Here is a 22,837-nt window from a genome sequence, read left to right as displayed (position 1 = left end):
AACCCCCATTACTCAACCGTGTAAATTGGGGCCATGTCTTTGCAGATGTAAGTTATAACGGCAGCTGTTCTCATTCCATCTTCGTGATTCTTTGCCATATGGTGTGTCGTGGGCAAAAGCCTCTTGCAACAGAGTTCGGGGGGGGGTTTGTGTTGAGAGCTCGACTGCACTTTCGTTGGTCTCATCTGTAGACTCCCTCCGTACTGTTTCACATGATTCCTGCGTAGGTGGTAAGAGGTTAGTGGTGTTTGAGCCCGTTGTCAGTAACGGCCTGAGGAATATTTAACAGAGGACGGTTTTCTGGTCGGTGTCAGACTTCAAACCACATCCATTGGACCGAAGTAGCCCCTCTTTTAGGTACACGTTCCGTGTCGCCGTGATTTGTCACATTCACTCTCCTCCATGTTTGTTTGTGATGCAAATTCTTCCACACGGCACGTTGAAGAACACAAAGCGTCGTCCAATTGACAAAAAATATTGCTGTAAAGTGTGATTTGCAACAAAATAAGCGAGAGCAAAATAGGATACCATAGACATTTAATCACACAATATATATATATTATATAGTCATATAGCCCAGCCCTACATATAGATAGTCACTTTAAGACTATGCATAGATAATAAAAGAGTAGCAGCAGCATTCCAGAGGTGGGGAGATGCAAATAGTCTTGATAGCCATTTGATTAGCTGTTCAGGATACTTAAGGCTTGGGGGTAGAAGCTATTTAGGAGCCTCTTGGACCTGGCGCTCCGTTACCGCTTCCCGTGCAGTAGCAGAGAGAACAGTCTATGATTAGGGTGGCTGGTTTCTTTTACAATTTTTAAGGCCTTCCTCTGACACAGCCTGGTACAGAGGTCCTGGATGGCAGGAAGCTTGGCCCCGGTGACGCACTTGTCAATACGCACTACCCTCTGGAGTGCCTTGCAATCGGAGGCCGAGCAGTTGCCATACCAGGCAGTGATGCAACCATGCTCTCGGAGGTGCAGCTGTAGAACCTTTTGAGGATCTGAGGAGCCATGCCAAATCTTTGTCTCCTGAGGGGGAAATAGGTTTTGTCGTGCCCTCTTGACGACTGTCGTTGCGTGCTTGGACCATGTTAGTTTGTTGGTGACGTGGATGCCAAGGAACTTGAAGCGCTTATTCTGCTCCACAACAGCCCCGTCGATGAGAATGGGGGCATAAACGGTCCTCCTTTTCCTGTAGTCCACAATCGTCTCCTTTGTCTTGATCATGTTGAGGGAGAGGTTGTTGCCCTTGCACCACACGGTCAGGTCTCAATTCCTCCCTATAGGCCGTCTCCTCGTTGTTGGCGATCAGGCCTACCACTGTTGTCATCAGAAAAGGTAATGATAGAGTTGGAGTTGTGCAGTCATGAGTGAACAGGGAGTATAGGAGGGGACTGAACACGCACCCCCTGAGGGGCCCCCATGCTGAGGATCAGCTTGGCGGATGTGTTGTTACCTACCCTTACCACCTGGGGCCAGCCTGTCAGGAAGTCCAGTATCCAGTTTCAGAGGGAGGTGTTTAGTCTTGAGGTCCTTAGTTTAGTGATGAGCTTTGAGGGCACCATGGTGTTGGACGCTGAGCTGTAGTCAATGAATTAGCATTCTCACATAAGTGTTCCTTTTGTCCAGGTGTAAAACTGCAATACAGATTCATCTGTGGATCTGCTGATGCAGTATGCAAATTGGAGGGGGTTCTAGGGTTTCTGGGATAATGGAGTTGATGTGAGCCATGACCAGACTTTCAAAGCATTTCATAGCTACAGATGTGAGTGCTATGAGTTTGTAGTCATTTAGGCAGGTTACCTTCGTGTTCTTGGGCACAGGGACTATGGTGGTCTGCTTGAAACATGTTGGTATTACAAACGCAGACAGGGAAAGGATGAAAATGTCAGTGAAGACACTTGCCAGGTTGGCCAGTGCATGCTCAGAGTACACATCCTGGTAATCTGTCTGACCCTGCGGTCTTGTGAATGTTGACCTGTTTAAAAGGTCTTCCTCACATTGGCTGTGGAGAGCGTGATCACAGTCATCCGGAACAGCTGATGCTCTCATGCATGTTTCCGTGTTACTTGCCTCGAAGCGAGCATAGAAGTTATTTAACTCATCTGGTAGGCTCGTGTCACTGGGCAGCTCTCGGCTCTGTTACCTTTTGTAGTCTAATAGTTTGCAGGCCCCGTCACATCCGACGAGTGTCGGAGCGGCAGCTCTACCCTTGAGCTCAGTGCGAATGTTGCCTGTAATCCATGGCTTCTGGTTGGGGTACGTACGGTCACTGTGGGTACAACATCATCGATGCAATTATTGATAAAGCCAGTGACTGATGTGGTGTGTACTCCTCAATCGAGGGAGAGTCGAGGGAGAGCTTGGTGCGCGTTTCTGTGTGTGAAGTAAAGGTGGTCTAGAATTTTTTTTCCCCTCTGGTTGCATGTTTAATATGCTGATAGAAATGAGGTAAAACTGATTTAAGTTTTCCCTGCATTAAAGTCCCCGGACACTAGGAGCGCCGCCTCTGGATGAGTGTTTCCCTGTTTTCTTATGGCGGTATACAGGTCAGAGTGCGGTTTTAGTGCCAGCGTCGGTCTGTGGTGGTTTGTAGACCGCTATGAAAAATACAGTTGAAACTATCTACTTAGAGAGAATTGTGGTCTACAGCTTATGAGATACTCTACCTCAGGCGAGCAAAACCTCAAGACTTCCTTAGATTGTGGACCAGCTGTTTACATAAATGCATAAGCCCCCGACCCATGTCTTACCAGAGGCTGCTGTTCTGTCAAAAGAGTGTATAACCCGCCAGCTGTATGTTCTTAATATCATCGTTTAGCCACGACTCTGTGAAACGTAAGATATTACCGTTTTTTATGTCCCGTTGGTAGGATAAACATGCTTTCAGTTTGTCCCATTTTATTTTTCGGTGATGGAACGTTAGGCTAGCAGGATGGAAGGCAAAGGCAGATGAGCCACTCATCGCCTGATCCGCATAAGGCACCCCGATCTCTTTCCGCAAAATCTGCATTTCCTTCTTCAGCGAATAACAGGGATCTGTTTATATCATTCCCCTTCAACTCATTGAAGAAGAACTCTTGGTCCAGTTTAAGGTGAGCCATCGCAGTTCTGATGTCCAGAAGCTCTTTTCGGTCATAAGAGACAGTAGCAGCAACACCATGTACAAAACAAGTTATGAACGAAAAAAAAATAATAGCATGATTGGTTACGAGCTAACACGGCCCGTGTTACTGATTGGCAATTCCACGGCAGAGGCAATGCAACTTAAAATCTATGGCAAAATAAAAAAATAAAAAAATTGATTTAAAAGTAACGAACCATACAACTCTATGCACAAGGACTACTTAACAATTTACAGACATTTTTACAAAAACACATTTACTGGAAGTAGTGTGCAGGTACAAAGGTTGGTAAAGAATTTCAGTAAAATCCCCTTTAGGTGACCACATTTTCCATAAACGCTTAAATATCTGCTCTGAATTAATAATAAAAAAATGTCTGCAGAAAGAATGAGGTGTCATTAAACATGACACCTGGAGCTTAAAACAAATATGTCCACGGACATCCGGTGTCAGTCAGTGCTCTTTGGGTGAGGATGCTGGTTAAATGGAAAGAGGGTCACGAAACTGGTCTCAAAGTAACTGACCATTTGAATTAACAAACACGTTTAGCATCTCCTAGCTTCCACATAGCCTTCAAACCATTGATGCAGACCGTAGGAACATTATATTTTAAAAAGTCTAATATCCATTTAATATAGCCTACATCACAATAAATCCATTATTTATTTTACAGGTCTAAAGAAAATGTAGCCCATTTCAGAAGAACGAAATATTCTTAGGTTAACCTTATGTTAGGCCCTGATCTGGCTATTCCATATGGCTGTGGGCTACACTAGTTAATTTAGCAGACATGGTTTGCTTAGAATTATGTGGCATTATTTTACAGTATGTGGAATACAAATAAACATAGCTGAATAAAACTGATATTTTCTCCAAACGAGTGCGCACATGCGGCTATTCTGTGTTGAGCAATTAACAAAGGAACAGGTCCTCCTATATGCTTCATTTAGAGTTATTTATGACACTTCAGTTGTGATACAAGCATTAGGCTATACTTTTAAATTTGTAATACTTTCTAAAGCCTGCATGATGCAACTAAGGATGATTTGAAGAAGGAAAATATTGAGCTCTGCTTCTTGCGCAGGCTGCACACACTTCAGTCTCTCATTAACAATTTGACAAGCACTTGATAATTCTCACCCCTTAATTTAATCTAGTCTTTACATAGAGCCTATGGATGGAACCATTTATTTAGAATGGCCTACAAAAACAAACAAAAAAAGTAATCCATAGCCTGTACTCAAATAGCGAATGAGGTTGTTATTAATATGCAAGCAGAGGCAGTGCATCCATAAGGCTAGGGGAAGCTTTTCCTAAAGTAAATTGAATTAAAATTATATAGCCTACTATAGCCTAGTCTAATACAAAATTAAAATACAAAATAGGCTAGTAAAGCATGATTTGGCCACAGAAAATCATATTGCATAGTCGGAAGGAAATGCAGCAGACATAATTGGGGAAGGTTATTGTTAAATTGCTACTGTCTGAAAAGTAGGAGGCGCCAAGCCAGGCATATGGCAATATTTCAAAATACAAATTTCAGGAAAACATGGTTTGGAAAGTAAATGCTGTAAAGAGAAGATAATGAGACAACTCATTTAGTCTTTTAGTTATCAAAATTCTCATTTTAACTGAGCGAACAACAGTATAGCCCATCTTATTGGCACCAGCGGAGAGCATCGGCAATATCCCAGGTGAGTGCGCACATTCACCATTTATCATCATTGTTGCGTCAGTGGTACTTACTTTTTTTTATTATTTCCTCCTCCAATTTAGATGGACATATACTTTGTCTCTCCCTTTCTTGTAGGCCTATTATATGGACAATGTCGTTTTTATTGTGGCATTTGTCAGTTTCAGCAGAGTAGGCTACCCTGTAATTTGTCATTTAAAAAAAAGATTCTGCTAGTGTCTCCAGTCATATAAAGTGTAGTAGAATTGCATGAAATGTCTTTTTATAAAGAAAGGCCATATTTTTCCCGATGCAAAGAAATAAGCCATGCAAAAAAAGCCAGGCTTTTTGGTATCTTTTAGTTGTCATTGTAATGGATCAGTTTTCACATGCGTTTGTGCAATGACTGGGTTTATAAGAAGCTGTTTCACTAGGCTGTGTTCTCTAACGGTGTTCCAGGGAAACTAGGACTATAGGCTACATTTGGCCTGTTTAGTTAGATACCAACCTTATCAAAACATATAGGCCTATGGGCTAGGCTACATGTGTGTGCCTAGGATTTGAAAAAGTTGCCTTACTGCACATGCTGGGCATCATTCACAAGTGATAAGAATAGAAACTTGATAATAAAAAGAAACGTCCCTTTTCGGGACCCTGTCTTTCAAATAATTCGTAAAAATCCAAATAACTTCACAGATCTCCAATGTAAAGGTGTAAAGGGTTTAAACACTGTTTCCCGTGCATGTTCAATGAACCATAAACAATTAATGAACATGTACCTGTGGGAACGGTCTTTAAGACACTAACTACTTACAGACGGTAGGCGATTAAGGTCACAGTGATGAAAACTTAGGACACTAAAGAGGCCTTCCTACCGACTGAAAAAAACCGCGAGATGCCCAGAGTCCCTGCTCATCTGCGGGAACATTCATTAAACATGCTGCAAGGGGGCATGAAGACTGCAGATGTGGCTAGGGCAATAAAATTGCCATGTCTGTACTGTGAAATGCCTAAGACTGCGCTACAGGGAGACAGGACGGACAGCTGATTGTCCTCGAAGTGGCAGACCACGTGTAACAACACCTGCAGAGGATCAGTACCTCCGAACATCACACCTACAGGTACAGAATGGCAACAACAAAACTACCCGAGTTATACTAGGAATGCACAATCCCTCCATCAGTGCTCAGACTGTCTGAAATAGGCTGGACTGAGGGCCTGTAGGCCTGTTGTCTGGTGAGGACCTGCCTTACATCACCGGCAACAACATCGCCTATGAGCACAAACCCACCGACGCTGGACCAGACAGGACTGGCAAAAAGTGCTCTTCACTGACGAGTTGCGGTTTTGTCTCACTCGGGGTGATGGTCGGATTCATGTTTATCGTCGAAGGAATGAGCGTTACACCGAGGCCTGTACTCTGGAGCGGGATCGATTTGGAGGTGGAGGGTCCATCATGGTCTGGGGCGGTGTGTCACAGCATCATCGGACTGAGCTTGTCGTCATTACAGGCAATCTCAACGCTGTGCATTACAGGGAAGACATCCTCCTCCCTCATGTGGTACCCTTCCTGCAGGCTCATCCTGACAGGATCCTCCAGCATGACAATGCCACCAACTTTTCTGCTCGTTCTGTGCGTGATTTTCTGCAAGACAGGAATGTCGGTGTTCTGCAATGGCCAGCAAAGAGCCCGGTCTCAATCCCATTTAGCACATCTGGGACCTGTTGGAACAGAGGGTGAGTGCTAGGGCCATTCCCCCCCAGAAATGTCTAGGAACTTGCAGGTGCCTTGGTGGAAGAGTGGGGTAACATCTCACAGCAAGAACTAGCAAATATGGTGCAGCCCATGAGTAGGAGATGCACTGCAGTACTTAATACAGCTGGTGGCCACACCAGATACTGACTGTTACTTTTGATTTTGACCCCCCTCTTTGTTCAGGGACACATTACTCCATTTATGTTTGTCACACATCTGTGGAACTTGTTTAGTTTGTGTCTCAGTTGTTGAATTTTGTTATGATCATACAAATATTTACACTTGTTAACATTTCTGAAAATAAACAGTTGACAATGAGGACATTTATTTTTTGCCGAGTTCATCCATCTCAATTTAAGTCCACAAAGGGATGTAGCAATTGTAGACTTAAAGTGTGTCATGCCTAACTTTAGACAGCTAACTGCAGTTAGATTCAAGATTAAGCAACAACTAGGCCAAAACTTCCTGAGGATTTCCACCTTTGATTAATTAAAAAAAAGACATTGTGGTCCATCACCTACTTCAGGCATACAGTCATAAAAAAAACACTGCTTAAAAAAATAAAGGGAACACTAAAATAACACATCCTAGATCTGAATAAATGAAATATTCTTATTAAATACTTTTTTCTTTACATAGTTGAATGTGCTGACAACAAAATGACAAATTTATCAATGGAAATCAAATTTATCAACCCATGGAGGTCTGGATTTGGAGTCTCACTCAAAATCAAAATGGAAAACCACACTACAGGCTGATCCAACTTTGATGTAATGTTCTTAAAACTAGTTCAAATGAGGCTCAGTAGTGTGTGTGGCCTCCGCGTGCCTGTATGACCTCCCTACAACTGCTGGACAGTCTGTTGGTGGATGGAGCAAGACATGATGTCCCAGATGTGCTCAATTGTATTCAGGTCTGGGGAACGGGCGGGCCAGTCCATAGCATCAATGCCTTCCTCTTGCAGGAACTGCTGACACACTCCAGCCACATGAGGTCTAGCATTGTTTTGCACTAGGAGGAACTCAGGGCCAACCGCACCAGCATATGGTCTCACAAGGAGTCTGAGGATCTCATCTCGGTACCTAATGGCAGTCAGGCTACCTCTGGCGAGCACATGGAGGGCTGTGGGGCCCCACCAAAGAAATGCCACTCCACACCATGACTGACCCACCACAAACCGGTCATGCTGGAGGATGTTGCAGGCAGCAGAACGTTTTCCATGGCGTCTCCAGACTGTCACATGTGCTCAGTGTGAACCTGCTTTCATCTGTGAAGAGCACAGGGCACCAGTGGCGAATTTGCCAATCTTGGGTGTTCTCTGGCAAATGCCAAACGTCCTGCACGGTGTTGGGCTGTAAGCACAACACCCACCTGTGGACGTCGGAACCTCATGGAGTCAGTTTCTGACCGTTTGAGCAGACACATGTACATTTGTGGCCTACTGGATGTTATTTTGCAGGGCTCTGGCAGTGCTCCTCCTTGCACAAAGGCGGAGGTAGCGGTCCTGCTGCTAGGTTGTTGCCCTCCTCCGGCCTCCTCCACATCTCCTGATGTACTGGCCTGTCTCCTGGTAGTGCCTCCATGTTCTGGACACTACGCTGACAGACACAGCAAACCTTCTTGCCACATCTCACATTGATGTGCCATCCTGGATGAGCTGCACTACCTGAGCCACTTGTGTGGGTTGTAGTAAGACTCCGTCTCATGCTACCACTAGAGTGAAAGCACCGCCAGCATTCAAAAGTGAGCAAAATATTAGCCAGGAAGCATAGGAACTGAGAAGTGGTCTATGGTCCCCACCTGCAGAACCACTCCTTTATTGGGGGTGTCTTGCTAATTGCCTATAATTTCCACCTGTTGTCTATTCCATTTGCACAACAGCATGTGAAATTTATTGTCAATCAGTTTTGCTTCCTAAGTGGACAGTTTGATTTCACAGAAGTGTGATTGACTTGGAGGTACATTGTGTTGTTTAAGTGTTCCCTTTCTTTTTTTGAACAGTGTATATGTTTCCGGGTCTATTTTGTGGCACATTTGGAGAGATATAACATCTGTAACATACAAATACGAACCAGACATCGTAGCAGAATCCCTTTGTAATATATCGTAAAAGGCATGAGAAAATCTTCTGTAGAAGTTACCACATAGTTGTCAGTCAACACATCACTTCATATCTGAATTCAAAAGAGGCATGAATGCATGCTACTACTGACAACTTTTTTTTTAATTATGCAGACTACTACAGATTTTCAGGAACACACTGTCCCTGGGAGTTGTAGTCAACTCTCAATAGGAGACTTTCACCTTTCACCTAAAGAAAGGAACAGCAGTACTGTAATACTGACAAAATACTTTCCCCTTTGTAGTATATGAACAATGCTACACCAGATAACCACATGGCAGACCAATCCAGTGGAGAAAAAAAAGGGGTTGCATCTCAAGAATATTGTCAACAGGAGAGCCGGTTAAAAGCAGCACACTCAGACAGTGAATCAATGTCAAAAACAGACTCCAGGCAACATTCCACACAATTCCTCTAATGTGGTTGTCTGCTGTACCACAAGGAACCAGGTATTGGCCTAGCTTATGACATCAAATGTTCAGGTGTTCTACCAAAACAAGTTTCAATGGCATCTGTCAATATTTGAACTTGGGCCTAATAAGTAGGCTACAACCATTGGTAGCAAGTGTATGCCTTTGAAATTGCTGTGAACTTGAAGTCACCCTGGACTGGCCTGGGCAAGGTTAAGAAAGTGTGCATTACAGCTTTCTGAGCAAAGAACATTGAGGACTTAGTAACACCAACAGGTCTAAATCTTGCCACCTGTACTAAGCTTAATAATGCTTAGGAATGAACTGTTTAGAGAAAGAAAAAATAAACCTTAATTGAAAAGGTCACTAAGACTGAAACCCTGAGTAGGCTAATGCAGCATTAATAGGCTTTGAGCTACTCTTTGAAAATAAATAGCCACATTGCAATTTCAACAGAACCTTGCACGATCACTTAAATGGGTATCCCAATTTCCCTACCCATTTCCCTTTAAAATGAAACATGATAAAGAAAGTTACTGTTAATTTCAAAATCAAAATTATTTCAATTGTTTTCTCTATGCATCGGAGTAGCCTATCGCTTTTGCTTTACTAGTGGAAATATTGTATTTTATGTTGCTTGTTTAAATAAATGGTTTTTAAAAGTAAATCAATTGACCTATGAATATTTTTCGAGATTCACTTATAGTATCTCAGCAAACTGTCGAAGCAAATGACAAGGCGGGGATGCCACAACACGAGTTTGACAATGGATACATTGTCTCCTTTTAAACTTCTATTACAATATTAGCGAATTAACTAACAATGGCGTCATTCGGGCTCCTTTCACAAGTTCTAAAAGCGCGCATCACGATAATAAACGTTTCTAAACAAAGTTGAGTGTCACAAACGTAGTATCTCCTTTCAGTTCACAACTCATACGACCTTTTTACTCAATCTCTTCCACTAGACTGCCTTGAAAATTTCGTCTTTAGTTTGCGGTCGCAAGAAGTTGATATATAGTTTAGAGGAAGAAAAAGTTATACAGCAGATAGCTATTTTTATGACTACGTGTTGATTCACCGAACATGCTACGAAATAGGGAACGCCTGTGAAATATAAATATTGTTTTTGTATAGGCCTACGTCTTAAAATGCGTAGTCTATCCAGCCAGCGATGTGCACGTAATCTGTATTGACAATATGATGGATATAATCTACATTTAAAACGAATTAATCCACCATCAGACATCTAACGTTACGCCTTTTGAAAACTGAGCGACTGTTGTTTTTTTAATGACCCAGTTATTGCGCAAACAAACACACGATGCATTTCTTATTTTCACATAGTTATTGAGTACAAACTTGGAATAATATAATTGAACAGGCAAAGCATAAAGTTAAACATCCAACAAACCTGTGTCAGGCAGCCTCCTAGGCGTGAACCATTCACAATCTTTAAAGAGGATGTAGCGCTCAACAGTGGATCTCACTTGTAAAGCAGCTGCTTGGCCAATCAGTGATGCTGTCTAATATTTTCCCCATACAATTTTCAAAGGCGTGTTTTCATTGGACAATATTTATTGAACGTTACGTCCGCGTCCATCTTTTTGCACATTCCATCACACTTTATTTACGTCACATTATTCAAATTTGCTCAAACAACTTGTATTTGTTTTTTAAAGATGCTTCGGATGCAAGTTTGTTCAGACAAGTTCAATTTAGTTCCAAATTCAATTTCAATACAATCTTTATCAGAACAATTCATGTAGCCTACGATTTTATTACATTTTTTGTTGTTTTTGACAACACAGTTTTGCCACATTATCAGACATCCATTAACTAGGCCTACCCTTTTTCTCATACGGACAAACGATGATATTCCACCTGGCTAAAGGACATTATAGCCTACAGTATGTAACGGACATTGTATGGAGCCAACTGCTCAATTGCTTATGCTGTCTAGCCTAACTTAACTTCATCCAATCAACTAATATTAAGATTGTCAGTCAACAGTCAAGTTACTCACACACTGTATTCTGTGATCTGATGGTGACAACTAACATTTACAGGATGAATTTATGCTTTAATGTCACTTTAAAATCCTTTTAAAAAATCCCTTAGCCTTGTGCCCTAAACCTGTGCTTCTATTGTGCCAAAAAGCTCCCTGAAAATAATTGAAAGTTTGATCACATATTGACAAACCAACATATACATCATCAAACACATTCAATCCCATTTGATAAATGGCAAAAAGGAACACAAACTTGTTCTTGTTCTTGACCGGCCATCAGTGTCCAGATCTCTAATTCAATAGAGCAATTGTGGTGTGTCGACTCATGGAAGCAAGCATTCAACAAAAGAGCACAGAGAAAGCTGAGGGAGCTGGTGACATTCCCTAGGATTGGTCAACAACATCCCGAGCAGGTGCCTCAGCCAAGCCAGTGGCTGATCCCAATGATGGGGAATGAATGTAAAGTAAAAAAGCATACTATTGTCCAAATACGTACATTTAAAAAATGTGTGTACAATCTGTGTACAACACTGTTTTCTGAGAAAAGGATGTTCCATGTCCACCTGTTTTATGAAATAATATAATAATAATAATAATAATATATGCCTTTTAGCAGTCTTACAGTAAAGCGTGCATACAATTTTTACGTTAGGGAGAACCCAGGAATTAAACCACAATTCTGGTGTTGCAAAAGCCATGCTCTACCAACTACCAGCTGCAGTGGACTGAACGTAAAGGACGGTACATAAATAGCAAATAAAAGTTTCTCGAAAGAATACGTGTATGTGTGTAGATGTGTAGTAATAGTGTAGATGAAGACAGTTTTTGGTGTTTTATCCTTTACTGAAAGAAACAGGTGCCAATATGGCATCTAGTGCAAACTTGGGTAAATCTGGCCAATAGTTCAAATCAAATCAAATTTTATTTGTCACATACACATGGTTAGCAGATGTTAATGCGAGTGTAGCGAAATGCTTGTGCTTCTAGTTCCTACAATGCAGTGATAACCAACAAGTAATCTAACTAACAATTCTAAAACTACTGTCTTATACACAGTGTAAAGGGATAAAGAATATGTACATAAGGATATATGAATGAGTGATGGTACAGAGCAGCATACAGTAGATGGTATCGAGTACAGTATATACATAGGAGATGAGTATGTAGACAAAGTAAACAAAGTGGCATAGTTAAAGTGGCTAGTGATACATGTATTACATAAGGATGCAGTCGATGATGTAGAGTACAGTATATACGTATGCATATGAGATGAATAATTTACATTTACATTTAAGTCATTTAGCAGACGCTCTTATCCAGAGCGACTTACAATTATAATAACAAACAATAATGTAGGGTAAGTAACATTATATAAGGTAGCATTGTTTAAAGTGGCTAGTGATATATTTACATCATTTCCCATCAATTCCCATTATTAAAGTGGCTGGAGTTGGGTCAGTGTCAATGACAGTGTGTTGGCAGCAGCCACTCAATGTTAGTGGTGGCTGTTTAACAGTCTGATGGCCTTGAGATAGAAGCTGTTTTTCAGTCTCTCGGTCCCAGCTTTGATGCACCTGTACTGACCTCATCTTCTGGATGATAGCGGGGTGAACAGGCAGTGGCTTGGGTGGTTGTTGTCCTTCATGATTTTTTTGGCCTTTCTGTGACATTAGGTGGTGTAGGTGTCCTGGAGGGCAGATAGTTTTCCCCCGGTGATGCGTTGTGCAGACCTCACTACCCTCTGGAGAGCCTTACGGTTGTGGGCGGAGCAGTTGCCGTACCAGGTGGTGATACAGCCTGACAGGATGCTCTCGATTGTGCATCTGTAAAAGTTTGTGTGTGTTTTCGGTGAGTATGAGGTTATTTTCCTGACACCACACTCCCTCACCTCCTCCCTGTAGGCCATCTCATCGTTGTTGGTAATCAAGCATACCACTGTAGTGTCGCCTGCAAACTTGATGATTGAGTTGGAGGCGTGCATGGCCACACAGATGACTGCCGAGTTTAATGTCTACAATGTATGTTTGCTTCCTATTGTGGTCATAACTGGATTCTGTTCATACTGTAATAACAATATTTCATATTCAAATACAGGTACATCATCAATAGTACAAAGTGTTTTATCAATCAACTTTTTTATGTTAAATTACAGGCTTTTAATTTTACATCATTGGAAAGCTTTGCCTTTCTTTCGAACCATAAATGTTTGATTATGGAAAACTGTTATTTGATCAAATGATGAACCCCATGATTTGTTTTGCTCATTATTTAATGTGACCAGACCAATGGCACACTCTAGAGTAGGACCCATCAAAGTGAGACTCAGCAAATCATTGATGTCAGACTATCAGTTATGTTTATTCAATGAAATGTCAAAGACAAAAGGTTCTAATCTAAAGCTTAAACTAAAGAGGATAATTTAGTCATTATTTCATTGTCAATTTGAAGAGTATTTATTTGAATGGCTGACTACATAATACTTTATTCGGTATTGCAATAAAATGCATAACATTCATAAACATGTGAATGCTAGAATTGTTTTAAACCATGGACCCCTAGGTACGGTAGTGCAAACTTCACTTCTAATTGCCCCCTTTTGGCGATTCTAAATATTCAATATTCATTCAAATCCCCCTGCAGCAGGATTGTTTTCCTCCTGCGACAAAATGGGTCATATTAAGATCTGACATCTGTAGGCTACAAAATAGGCTTTTTTTTCGGATAAAAAATGATCAGCACTTCAATTATAGGTAGCGTTACAGTTTTTACAATCACTTTGGTGCAAGTATGTTGTACATTTTAACTCTAAGCAAAAAAATCAAAGTAGATTCTCAAAATGGCTTATGTTTCAAAACTATAAGCACATTCTGACTGAGGAAAACAAATACATTTACAAAGTCACTTGTTCATTGCAGAAAATCACTCTTTCAATTTGAAAAGTCTACATATTCAATCAAAGTATATGCTTTTCTCAAAATGCAATATTCACTTTACTTTTAATATTATTTTCTTGTCATTTTTTAACAATATTATTATCACCTAATCAAACTGCTCAAAATGGATAACTACTGAACTCAAATGATATAGTGCTTAGTTAACGTACAGTTTGCTAACTGCTGAACACTGTACATTTCTATATGTTGACCTCATATCAATTTGACATGAGTATATGGATGTGGCTGTAAGTACTACATCATTATTCTCCATCCACCAGTGTGCTCCAATAGGACAAAGTGGAAAGATTCACTCTACACTCTAAAAATAAAAGGTTTCTGGAGTATCCTTTAGGGGTTCTTCAAATTGAAACTGTGGGGGAACCCCTATATGTTATTCAAAGAACCCTATAAATGGATCCTCGAAAAACATTTTGAAGACCTTTTTGGGGTTTGTTTTTGAACTATCTCCCCCTGCCCTATTATTATTATTAGTATTATTAATATGCATAGCAGTAACACAATATTTTAGTTGTCAGTGTTAATAATGATTTTAGTGACATGTTAATGTGTTGATGTTCTCCATATCCATAGCCAGAATGAGTGAGTTTGCATTGTATGGTGATCGAACCAGTTTCCTGTTGTATTGTCACGCCCTGAGTGTTTTAGGTCAGGGCGTGACTAGGGGGGTTTCTAGGTATTATATTTCTATGTGTGTGTGTGTGTGTGTGTGTGTGTGTGTGTGTGTGTGTGTGTGTGTGTGTGTGTGTGTGTGTGTGTGTGTGTGTGTGTGTGTGTGTGTGTGTGTGTGTGTGTGTGTGTGTGTGTGGTTCCCAATTGGAGGCAGCTGATGATCGTTACCTCTAATTGGGGATCATACTTAGTGTGTCCTTTTTCCCACCTGCGATGTGGGATATTGTTTTGTATGACCTACATATGCCTATGTAGGTCCCGATCGTTATAGCGTTGTTGTTTAGGAAATGTCACTATCAATAAAATGTGAAACGCTGGTCCAATTATTCATACGACGGTCGTGACATACATTCATCAGAGGTGTAGGGAGGGTGAAGTCTGTGAATCGCAAAAAATAGTACAGGTGTTTAATTTTTTTAAAATGCACATGGCAGAACATGCACACGATACCTTGGTTTTTGTAGTGAATTTAAAAAACTGTTTTGATAATGGTTTTCGTGCACATACCTTGTCCGTAATGTTGAGGCCTATGGGATTTTCATTGAAGAGGTAAGGGAGAAGGATGGTACATACCAATACCAATTGACATACCTTTGTATGCCTCCTCTATATACCTACAGACACAAAAGTGAGCAGTTCAGTCACCTCTACCCAATACAGCTAACCTTCAACAAATTGTTTGTTTTACAAAGATTTGCACAAATATGAAAAGATGGTATCATCATAAAACAATATCAATTTAGATCATATAAGGGACAAACCTTACCTTAAATTGAGATCTTTACATTTTTCAGTTAAGTGTCTGGGCCTGCTCTCCTTTCATATTCAAATCCAAATGTTTCAGTTGGGCAGTTGGGATCCTGCAGAAAAAAAAGAAGAAAAAAACTAAGGAGGTTTCTCAATGAACCCCACCTCCTATGGGGTTCTTGAAGAACCCTTTGGGGGTAATTTTCAGTGCCAAGAACCCTAAGGTTTCTCAAACTTTAATGATCTTAGAAGAACCCTTGTAGAACACCACATTTTTTAGAGTGTTGTTGCTACCATTATGAATTATAGTGTTGTGTATGTACCATGCACTTCTGTAATACCTGGGTTGTATTTAATAATATATTCCAGTCATTATCTAAATGCCAATGATACACTGTGAGCTGATTCATTTCAAGCAGGGGATACAGCATCAGTTTACAAGTCATGTGGAAAAGGTGATTTAGTACAATGTTGCATGCGGCAGAAATGGAATACATAACTGTCCTACGTTTTCACAGTAGCCAATACCCCTATTTCTGATGATTTGTCTTACGTATGTACTGTATAAGGATAATGAAACTGTAAGACACACATTTCTCAACTTGCTCACAACCTGCCTTCTTACATAAGCTGGTGTCAGAAAGTGCTGTACAGAAACCCAGCCTAAAACCCCAAACAGCAAGCAATGCAGGTGTAGAATCACGGTGGCTAGGCAAAACTCCATAGAAAGGACAGAACCTAGGATGAAACCTAAAGAGGACCAGGCTATGAGGGGTGGCCAGTCCTCTTCTGGCTGTGCCAGGTGTAGATTATAACAGAACATGGCCAAGATGTTAAAATGTTCATAGATGATCAGCAGGGTCAAATAATAATAATCACAGTGGTTGTCGAGGGTGCAACAGATCAGCACCTCAGGAGTAAATGTTAGCTGGCTTTTCATAGCCGATCATTCAGAGTATCTCTACCACTCCTGCTGTCTCTAGAGAGTTGAAAACAACAGGTCTGGGACAGGTAGTACATCTGGTGAACAGGTCAGCGTTCCATAGCCACAGGCAGAACAGTTGAAACTGGAGCAGCAGCATGGCCAGGTGGACTGGGGACAGCAAGGAGTCATTAGGCCAGGTAGTCCTGAGGCATGGTGCTAGGGCTCAGGTCCTCAGAGAGAGAGAGAGAGAGAGAAAGAAAGAAAGTAAGAAAGAGAGAAAGAAAGAAAGAAAGAAAGAAAGAAAGAAAGAAAGAAAGAAAGAAAGAAAGAAAGAAAGAAAGAAAGAAAGAAAGAGAGAAAGAGAGAGAATTAGAGAGAACATACTTAAATTCACACAGGACACCGGTTAAGACAGTTGAGACAGGAGGGGTCGGGAGACACTGTGGTCCCGTCCGACAATACCCCCGGACAGGGCCAAACAGGCAGGATATAACCCCACCCACTTTGCCAAGCAAAACCCCCACACCACTAGAGGGATATCTTCAACCACCAACTTACCATCCTGAGACAATGCCGAGTATAGCCCCCAAAGGTCTCCGCCACGGCACAACCCAAAGGGGGTTACAGGCAGCAGTAGCCTCGTTGTTAGAACATTGTGCCAGTAATTGAAAAGTTGCTGGTTTGAATACCGGAGGCGACAATGTGAAAAATCTGTCGATGTGCCCTTATGTTTCAAAACTATAAGCACATTTTGATTATGATGATAACTATTAGGATTTTACTTCACAGTAAGTAAAATATTTATATATATTTACAAATCAGAGATGTAGTCTACTGTATAGTATGTAACAACTGCATCTCCTATACCAAGGGGTACTCAACGACTATTTGAGAAGATACCTTTGCCACAAATTTCCTAGGTGGCAAAGGTATGGATATTGTAAATTATCGGTTTATAGTTACCAAGCCCCACCTTGCGACTCACCCATGCAACCCCAAACTGCATTAAATTGAAAGCCCGACTGAGTTCCTAAAAAATAAAAACAATTGTTAAAGTCGGGAAACACGCAGTCCGCATTGACCCCATTCTGGGTTCGGATCTGGACCGCGGTCTACCTGTAGAATATGGCTGCCTTAAAAATAAAACAAACCCTCCGGTGTTGCTAATCCTCAAAAGAGGCTTGTCAGGCTTTTAATTTGTTTAATTTGATTACAGTACACCTATGTTGTCATTATATTTGAGCAACACATTTATTTTGTTGCATCACTGATTGTGAATGATGTCTTCAGTGATCACACCTTTGGTCAAAACATGGCATAGAAATGATGGAAATTTGATTTTCAGGAAATGTTTATGGGTAGTGCAATGTGTAATGTGAAAACAGTGTAATGTACTGTAATTTAAAGTACTGTAGCATATTATATTCAAAGGGCAATTTTTAAACACGCATTTTTCGCTATTGGATTAAATGGTTGTTGAAAGGACTCAATTGAGAAGATATCATTATGTTGTGTTTTGGTGATTAACTCAATGTTCTCATGGTATTCCACAGTAAACTTATAATTTGGATCAAAGGTTGTGTGGTGAAAGATGTCTCCAAACAATATGAATACACAATAACATATTTTGAATACAAGGCTTGCTGTTTTACAAGGGTTACCAGTTTGGAGTTTTGAAAATTCCCCACATAGGCATACTTCTGAAAATAGCACCAAAGCCATTGAAAAAAACGGTAAATTGTAGCCTAGTTAAAATGACGAAATTGTCAGCCTATCATTCATTATCTGATTAATTGGTGACTAGACAAAATGTTCTCATGGTATTTCACAGAATAACTTGATTTTGCATGAATGACTCAGGGAAAAAACTGTGAAAAACGCAAAGAATGCGCAATCAAAAGATAGGGCATTACAATTGTTATCAGTTTAGAGTTTTGTACTTAGTTTTTTTTATATAGTACCACATACATCTAAAAAATGTGCCAAAGTGATTGAAAAAAAACGGTAATATGATATATATATATATATATCATATTACCGTTTTTTTTCTTCAATATATATATATATATATATATATATATATATATATATATATATATATATATATATATATATATAACATTGATGATTTACATTCAACCATCGTTATTTTCACCATGTATTATTTCTGTTTGTATTCCTTATTTATTTGATTTTCACATACAATGGTGAGCGTGTGAACTGAGGCAGATCAGACTCAGGGTGGCGCGAGAAGCTAAAGGATTGGTGTCTGGGACTCACGATAGGTCATTGCGGGTCACAGCGCAGCGCATGACAACGCAGCGTCCAGTGGTTGACATTTCATTACCATAAGGACTGGATTTTTTTTGTTTTTGTAAGAATCATTCTTATACCTACAACTAATAATTTCAGAAATAGGTTAAAAAAAATGACTACCTCATATGCCTACACAGTTCTTAGAATTGGGTTTTTAACCTATATGAGTAGAATATTATTGTAATGAAAGAAAATAAAAATAAAAATTGCATGGTTTAGTCCATTCGTTTGATGAGTATGTTAAATTGTACTTAGGGAGAACCATTGGTTGATTCTGATTTTATGTGATGATACTTGCTGGAATATTCAATAATAACATTATGCAGGGGGATTATGATACAGTGCCTTAAACATTTATGAAAAATAAAAAACTAATCTTCATTAGATAATTATTCCACGCCCTGAGTCAATACATGTTAGAATCACCTTGGGCAGCTGTTACAGGTGTGAGTCTTTCTGGGTAAATCTCTAAGCACTATTCACAACTGAATTGTGCAACATTTGCCCATTATTCTTTTCAAAATTCTTCAAGCTCTGTCAAATTGGTTGTTGATCATTGCTAGACAACCATTTTCAGGTCTTGCCATAACTTTTCAATCAGATTTAAGTCAAAACTGTAACTCTGCTGCTTAGGAATATTCACTGTTCTTAGTAAGCAACTTCAGTGTGCATTTGGCCTTGTGTTTTAGGTTATTGTCCTGCGGAAAGGTGAATTCATCTCCCAGTGTCTGCTGGAAAGCAGACTGAACCAGGTTTTCCTCTAGGATTTTGCCTGTGTTTGAAGCCATTCCATTTCTTCAGTCCATAACGATTACATTTATGAAAAATATGCTTGAGACTATGGAGCGTGGTAATCAGTAATGTGTTGCATTGGATTTGCCCAAAACATAACACTGTATTCAGGAAAAAAATTGTTGCTTTACCACATTTTGTGAAGTATTACTTTAGTGCCTTGTTGCAAACAGGATGCATGTTTTGGAATATTTGTATTATGTACAGACTTAATCCTTTTTACTCTTTCAATTAGGTTAGTATTGTGGAGAAACTACTATGTTGTTGAGGCATCCTCAGTTTTCTTCTATCACAGCTATTACACTCTGCAACTGTTTGCCGGAGAGGAAGGGAATCCCTGAGCGGTTACCTTCTTCTCCGGCAACTGAGTTAGGAAGGACTCCTGTATCTTAGTAGTAGTATCTTAAAGGGATATTTAATATATATTTTTTACTTTCTTTTTTTTACCCATTTACCAATAGGTACCCTTCTTTGTGACACATTGGAACTCCTCCCCTGGTCCTTGTGGTTGTATCTGTGTTTGGAAATCATTGCTCAACTGAAGGACCTTAAAGATAATTGTATGTGTGGGGTACAGAATCATGTTAAACACTGTTATGGCAGACAGAATGAGTCTATGCAATTTATTATGGGATTTATGCGATTTGTTTTCACCCAACTTTTAACCTAAATCCAATGACAGGATGACATTTTTTGCTGAATTCACATTAGTTAACAACAACCAAATTTAAATCAAAACTGGACGTTGAACTGACATCTGTGCCCAGTGGGATGCAAACGCTGCCAATATGATTTTGTTTTACATGGATGCAGGCTGTTAGGTAGCCTAGACCTTTTCTTTCTTTCACCCACTTTAACCTGCCATTGCACCTAAACTGTTTACGCTTGGATCAACCCTACTCATGTTAACTTTCAGCGAACATTTGGATAACCATGATAGCTTTGCCCTCATGTGGGTGCTAGCAAGTATACTCGGTAGTGTTAGGTATCAACAGTTAATCCAGTAGGGGTTTAACCTAACGTAGCAGGCGTAAGAGAAACGCCTGAGCAGAGTTTCTAGATGTGGTTTTCAAAAGGAAAAGGAAGCTAGGTTTAAAATTGCAACTCCACTTAGTCTAGTAGGGGCTGGAAGCTATAGTGAGCTTTGATTGGTCAATAGCACATCTATGTCTCTGATTATTTGCATTATTTGCATTGAAAATTAATATGACTCAACTCCTAATGTATAACTGTGCATTTTCTTAAGAAAATACTATGTGTTTGCTGTTGGTGGTATTATGTTGCTCAGATAATAATATATATATATATATATGCCATTTAGCAGACACTTTTATCCAAATCTATTGGCATATTTTACCAGCCTGGTCTCACAGACTAGTAAATGTAAATCTGGGACACTCAAATTAGTATGATATGTTACGTTTTGAATGGTTACATAAAACAGATGGTTACTTAATGCAAAAACGAAAGTAGGCTGGTTGGTCAGGGTGAATGGGTGAGCATGTATAGTGAACATCAAGCAACCCAAAGGTTGCGAGTTCGAATCTCATTGTGGTCAACTTTAGCATGTTAGCAACTGTTTGACTACTTACTACTTTTTAGCTACTTTCAAACTACTTAGCCTGTTAGCTACCCCTTCCCCTAACCTTAACCCTTTTAGCTAACCCTTCCCCTAACCCTAACCTTAGCTAACACTTCCCCTAACCCTAACCATAACCCTTTTAGCTAACCCTTCCCTTAACCCTTTAACCAAACTCCTAAACTAACCCTAACCTTAACCATAACCCTAACCCCTAGCCTAGTTAACATTATTGTTAGCCACCTAACCAAATTTGAAACATATTGTACATTTTGCAAATTCTTAACATATACATTTTTCAAATTTGTAACATATAATATGAATTGTAATTCATAACATATCATGGACATCCAAAAATGAATACATCCCATACAAAATGTAACATATTATTATTATTATTATCATACTAAATGGTGTGTCTCTGATTTACATACAGAATCAAATGAAATGCTCTTAGACCAGGTAGATTTTACATTACCTATATAAGGCATTTGGTGCTTACATTTAATTTTATTTATTGCAAAATATTAGAGTTTGTCATGGACTTGATCTGCTCTTATGCACTTATTATTTTTGTTTAATGCAGAACCTAATATACAATCTGAGCTCCCCTTAAGTTATTGTATTTTATGGTATTAATAAATAATTAGGCTTCATACATCAGATGACTGAATATGATATTTGTTTTATTGTGGTTAGAATACTGAACAAATAACGCCATATGAAAATATATTTATCATTATTTTAAACATCCCACGTGATCTGAACATTTAACATGTGTATAGTACGGAGCATTATGGTATATGGAGTATACAGCATGGAGACGCAGTAGTCCTAGTGCCCAAACATCCACCAGTGCACCATGCCTGTTTTACATCTATGTACACCGTACAAATGACAATAACAAATCATTAAGCAAACTCATAACTATATTTTTACCACAATGGTTAGAAAACATGTAATTTAACGTTTGAAAAAATAAAATGTAGTTATAAAACGTGTCACACGGTAAGAAAACTCTATGACGCATCGTCTTTAACCAACGTGTATAGTTCCTAAAGTCTCGTTTGAGACTTTCGACAGAAAATAGTCATACTATAAAACTGAATAAAAAGTCTTAAAAACGTTGTTGTTCTTATTTCAAAGACCACATGTATAAAGACGTGTTAAAAAATCCACAATATAAGTAATGGGATTTAATGCCCCAGTCCTGTTCAACGGCGCCTTTCTCTAGTGGTGCTATAAAAGTCTCCAACACTTTAGAAGTCCTGGGATCCTTTATATTTTATTTAATCTCCATTTCTTTTATTTCTTTTTTTTCTCTCCAAAGTTGCTCACAGGATCAATTATATGAAACACGGCGAAACTTTCAAGATTAAAACTTCCTGATGAAAAAAAGCAGACGAGCAAACGGTTTTGGCGCATGAGACCCAAGGCTGAATCTGTGAGACGGAGCGTACACAATAAACCTGTTGTTAAACTTGCTGTGAAAATATGTTTGAAGAAAATAGACAATTGTTGTACGAAATGTATTCAAGTATAAAATAATGCCCTTTGTTGGGGAAAACTTGAGCAATGTGAGGGTACAAAAGTCCCCTGTGGTATTTACTAGGCTCCTTTGTGAAGTTTGCGCTTTGGCGTCTCCACTTGGCGCATTACCCAGGCCCCTTTAAACGCGATTGTTTCTTTCTTTCTAATGACGTTTACCGGATCAAAACATGCTCTTAATTCGATCAGAAAGCTTCACCCTTC

At 39.7% G+C, this 22,837-nt stretch overlaps 1 protein-coding gene across 2 annotated transcripts in view; it reads right to left on the bottom strand.

The window, feature by feature from the left end:
• acsl1a (acyl-CoA synthetase long chain family member 1a) overlaps positions 1–10,627 on the bottom strand; it is a 57,666-nt gene extending 47,039 nt beyond the window's left edge. For both annotated transcript variants that reach the window (XM_046327654.1, XM_046327655.1), the window contains exon 1: positions 10,504–10,627. The gene's annotated coding sequence lies outside the window, so the exon portion shown is untranslated. The remainder of the gene's footprint in view (positions 1–10,503) is intronic.
• Positions 10,628–22,837: the final 12,210 nt, after the last annotated feature.

This window comes from Oncorhynchus gorbuscha, linkage group LG24, assembly GCF_021184085.1.
Source record: "Oncorhynchus gorbuscha isolate QuinsamMale2020 ecotype Even-year linkage group LG24, OgorEven_v1.0, whole genome shotgun sequence".
In the NCBI taxonomy this organism is placed as follows: Eukaryota; Metazoa; Chordata; class Actinopteri; order Salmoniformes; family Salmonidae; genus Oncorhynchus; species Oncorhynchus gorbuscha.
The sequence above is the reverse complement of the archived record's forward strand: the minus strand, read 5'-3'. Positions and strand labels throughout refer to the sequence as shown.